This window comes from Gadus macrocephalus, chromosome 19 (genome assembly GCF_031168955.1).
Source record: "Gadus macrocephalus chromosome 19, ASM3116895v1".
Classification (NCBI taxonomy): domain Eukaryota; kingdom Metazoa; phylum Chordata; class Actinopteri; order Gadiformes; family Gadidae; genus Gadus; species Gadus macrocephalus.
This window is the reverse complement of record NC_082400.1, coordinates 16545129-16550128: the sequence shown is the minus strand read 5'-3', so window position 1 is coordinate 16550128 and position 5000 is coordinate 16545129. Positions and strand designations below refer to the sequence as shown.

At 46.6% G+C, this 5000-nt stretch overlaps 1 protein-coding gene across 1 annotated transcript in view; it reads left to right on the top strand.

Moving 5' to 3' along the window:
* Positions 1 to 387: 387 nt before the first annotated feature.
* The window catches only part of prrt4b (proline rich transmembrane protein 4b), a 24125-nt gene continuing 19512 nt past the window's right edge, over positions 388 to 5000 (top strand). The window contains exon 1 of the mRNA XM_060038700.1: positions 388 to 618. The gene's annotated coding sequence lies outside the window, so the exon portion shown is untranslated. The remainder of the gene's footprint in view (positions 619 to 5000) is intronic.

Sequence of the window (5000 nt, the reverse complement as noted above, 5' to 3'; positions counted from 1 at the left end):
TACTGCAATGGGTCTCGCCAGCCTGGCTTTTCCAGTGTCCACAACACCCGCCGTCGCTCCGCTAATGAATGATTTGTTCAGCGAGCTGTGACCACCGGTATTGTGACGGACACAGAGAGAGAGAGAGAGAGAGAGAGAGAGAGAGAGAGAGAGAGAGAGAGAGGGGGAGAGAGGGAGGGAGAGAGAGAGAGAGAGAGAGAGAGAGAGAGAGAGAGAGAGAGAGAGAGAGAGAGAGAGGGGGAGAGAGAGAGAGAGAGAGGGAGGGAGGGAGGGAGGGAGGGGGGAGGGGGGGAGCAGACAAAACATTAGAGGGGAAAGCTTTCGAATGAGCAAAGGACATGCAGGGAAAGGGAGACATAATAGACCCACACACACACAGCGGCAAGCCAGCACACAGAGAGAGAGAGAGAGAGAGAGAGAGAGAGAGAGAGAGAGAGGGAGGAGAGGCAGAGAGGGGAAAGGGAGACTACGCACTCTGAGCTCAGTTCCACACATGCACGGACGACACCAACACACGCAGCCACAGGGAGAGAGAAGAGAGAGAGAGAGAGACAGCGCCTTGATCCCTCCTGCAGCAAACAGCTGGTTGGCTGTTTTCCCAGCACCGTCCTTCTGCAGGTAAGCCTCTCATATTTATCCAGCATGGCTCTGCCCTCCATCCACTCAGGAGCGGAGCGCGCGTCGGTCCTATTCCAGTGACGGTTAACATCGCGGCAGCCTTGTCTTCCAGAAGCAGCAGAGCTGTGAGGGAACGGCTTTCTCATGCCGGTTGTCATTTTCGACGTCGTACTCCGCCGTGGGCACCAGCGTCGATGAGCCACAGAAGACAGACACACCCACGCACAGTGAGAGGCGAGCGCAGGGTCCGACATAGAGGATCACCACCACGTACTGTGTGTTCACAGGAGATAATGCTGGGCTGAAAGACACGCCAGAGGAGCGTAGGGGAGTCAAGAGGGTTCTGTCTGTTGATACGATTTGCAGCTGGAATGCGTTTTAATGCGCGTCGTCATAGGAATTGGTTGTGGGTATTTTCATTTATTTATAGCTCACCGTGTAGTGCACATCCAATATTGCGTTTGACCACAATGTACAGAATGTATGGGTGTTAGGTGGGGGGGTAAAGACATTTCAAAATGTATTTTGTGTCTATATCTGGATTCACACTTGCATGGGTGTGTGCCTGTGTGTGTTTGTATTTTGGGCCCTGGGTAAACTGTACCCCAGACTGTGTGAGCGTGTCCCGGATGGCAATCCGGCAGAATGGAGAAAGTCTTGAAATCCCAGGGATTAGGGAGACATCTCGAGCATCAGCCGTCACCATGGCGAAGGCAGCCAGTGGAACGCGTGTGTCTGACTGCATCCTTATAACAGGCAGGATCTCTTTCTTCATCAGGCAGGATCCCTGTCTTCATCAACCCCCGAGACTGACACATGGAACAACATGAAGTATACAGTTATACCCTTTATTTGTGTATATTTATGTGTATAAATGCATTCTTCATGTTCTTACATGTGTATCTTTTTTATTTATTTATGTATATCTATGATTTAAAAATGTGTAGGATAATAGAAAGGATGAAATAGCATCTGACAGGCTTTTAGATCATTTGTTTCCTAAGTGACAATGACATTGTTGGTGCATTCTGGTTGTCTTGTTGTTGAATCAACAGGTGGTCCGTCGGTCACACGAGAGCTGTTGTTGTTAATAGTTATATTAATAGTGCCTGCATCAGAATCAAAGGAAATCATCACGGAAGATGTGGAAATCATGATAAAGAAGTGAAAGCCGTTGTGAAAGGTGATAAAAGCAGGGAGTTTGGATGTGGTTTGTAAACCAGCAGGAACAACGCAGAGCTAACTAGTAGTGTCTGTATGTAACTATTAGTGTGTATATAACTAGTGGTGGGTCTATAACCTGTTGGGGGGATGACTGCTCCCTGCTGTATTTATGGAGACAGAAAGACTGGAAGGTAGAGCTATTCTTGGACATGGGAGAGGTCCTCGTTGTGGTCGATAATGACCAGGGACTATTGACTTTGGCGAGCTTCCCTGTTTTCTATCTGCCTTTGTTTGATTGGTTCACTACTCCGTTCGGCTCATTTACGCTGACCAATGAGCCGTCAGTTGATTGGATGATTATCACACTGAGGACAAATGTTATATTACAGTGGGGAATTCATTTTTTTATCAAAAACTGTGGTTGAATATCACATAATATATGACGCGTGTGTGTGGGTCAGTGTGTGTGTGAACCATTACCTGCAAAATACATATTGCAATATGATTTCGTATGAGCGCTTATCTTACATGTTCCATTCAACCGGGGCGAAAAATAAACAATGACGGGCGTGTGCCGGTCTGGCAGGTAACTGCTGCGAGCGCTGCATTGGATAAGTAATAATTTGCATTTGTTTACCTAAATCAAAAAGAGCTGCAAAACAACCGCCACAGGGAATATTGATATATGCTCTGTTTCAAGATATGTGTTGCTGGTAGCTCTAACTATCAACCATAATTCATCGTAACGTATCAATTAAGGTGTTACGATGTGAGAAGAAAATACACTCTATTCTGAGCGTTATCTTGATTTACAGTTAGCATTAGCTTGATGGAGACATTAATTGATTAAACACATGCTGGCTAAGTCCAACACTTTATTTAAGCCCTATATCACACGGTTCTGCTGTGGAGGGGTTAAATCCGAGAGTGTTTAGGGGGGCAAGAGGCGGGATAGCTACTGCCAATATCAGAGTCAAGGTCACCAAGGTCAAATGGTATAGGATAAAGTGGGCTCCATTTCCCTTCCCCCTAGGTGCTGTTAGGACCTCTGGAATCCGGGTGCGTTAAAGATAGAGACAGCATGGTGGTAGAGATGTACAACGCTCTCTCAAGCCTGACTAATAAGCAGCACATGAATATGCACTTTAATATGCGCAAATAAAGAGGAAAAATCCCACTCTTTCTTGACACCGAAATAGCACACAGAATAAAGGCTAGATATTCTTGCAAAATGTCCCTTTATTCCACCCTTGCAGGTAGATATGTTTAATATACACATCATCGCAATTAAGATATACTTAGAAACATAGAGAGAGAGATGAAAAGGACTGCTATTTAAAACATTAGCCACTCACTGGGAGGTAAATCAATCCATTAGCCGGTATGTGACATTGATCTTCGGTCTCTTGGTGTGGCTCTGGCAGGCTTGTTAAATAATAATGACTTTGCCCAGAGTCAATCCATCTCTATTCGTGACTCCCCCCCCCCCCCCCCCAGGTTCCTGGGGTCTATGAATTTCAATGACCCAGGTGGGGGGGAGTTTGCTCACATACTCTGGAGAAAAACACGTGCACACATATTTCTTATGGATTTATGATTGAATTATTCTTCCTTGCTTTATCTCTCCCTATTGGCAATCGCACGAAATGAGAACCTTGGATAGCAAGGGCGACCATGCAACGCCTCGCAACTGTCATCAGACGCAGAGCCGTCACGATCAGCCCGTAGATGTGTGGAGATGAACCGACCACAGAATGGGATTAGGCAGATGGGTCCCGAAAATGAAAATGGAGCAACTAAGGAATGGATGAGCCCGGCGCGGCACACGCAAACCCACCAGGAGAGAAGGCAAACAGAGTAGATGAAGAAAAGGGGGTGTGTTGACAGAGTTAATAAAGGAGCGTTGGCAACAAACCGAGATGAGCATTAGTGAGTTTACTCTCCACAGACGAAGAATGCCGCAACAGTACGTCAATAAGTCTCCCTCTCCCTCTCTTTCTCTTTGCTTCTCTCTCTCTTTGGCTCTCTACTCCTTCCCTCTCTACTCCTTCCAGCCCCCCCTTGTCCTTTCAGTTCTGGGCTCCATTGAGCTCACTACTACAACCCCCCCGGTCCAGCTTTTGTCGTAGGCCACCGCTGAGACAAAACGCCAGAATCAGGGGAACAAGGCGCTCGTAAATTTACCCCTGCGGGCACTTTTTAATTCTTCCTTTTTTCAACAGTTGCTTTCCGCCCGTTCTGCTCCCTGTCCGAATAGACAATGACCCCCCCCCCCCCCTCTCTCCTCTCCTCCCCCCCCCCTCTCCTCTCCTCCCCCCCTCCCTCCCTCTCCTCTCCTCTCTCCCTCCCTCCCTCCCTCCCATCTCCTCCTCACCCCCTCTGTCCGGCAGCAACACAGAGAGAATTTGTTGTGCAGAGGTTTACAAGTCACTGGTCGCTCGTAGGGTGGTGCCCGTTGGCATTATTTAGGACATATGAGCCACTGACTAAATCATGGAACCAATGATATTAATATACAGATGAATTCAAAGTCAAACAATCATTTGTTTCTACCCGGTATGATTGTACCCTTCAGATTAGATTGTGTTGGGCGTTCTACTCACACACCCGACTGATTCCTTTTCCATGCCGGCACAGCCCCCAAGGGATGGGCTACTCTGTGAAAGGGGCATTTGAGAATTGTTACCAGCCAGGATGAATTAAACACACCCCCCCACACTGTGTTAATAATGGATTTGCATTGTGTCTGTTCTACAAAAAATCCAATCGAGGTAGCGAGTTAATTTGCGGTAAGCTTTTAGCTAATTGCAATGTTTTAGTATGAAAAAAGATGAAGCAAATTTCACAACAAATGAGCTCTCTCCTACTCCTCGGTGAGAGCTGTGTTTGTAATAATAATAATAATAATACATTTAATTTAGAGGCGCCTTTCAAGACACCCAAGGTCACCTTACAGAGCATATAGTCATCATTCAAAACTATGTAAAACAGACTAGGAATAAAAGGAAAACAGAGGTTAAACATGAAGAATAATAATAATTAATAACACTCAAAGACGCCTAAAGTGAAGGGGGGACCTCACTAACCACCACCAATATGTGCTTCATACTTCAATAACCGTTGGACAACACAATGGCTGTAGGCACTGTGATCGAGTGCATGGAGGTGTGTGTGTGTGTGTGGTGGCTGAACAGTGAGTGTGGGCGAGCGAGAATCTG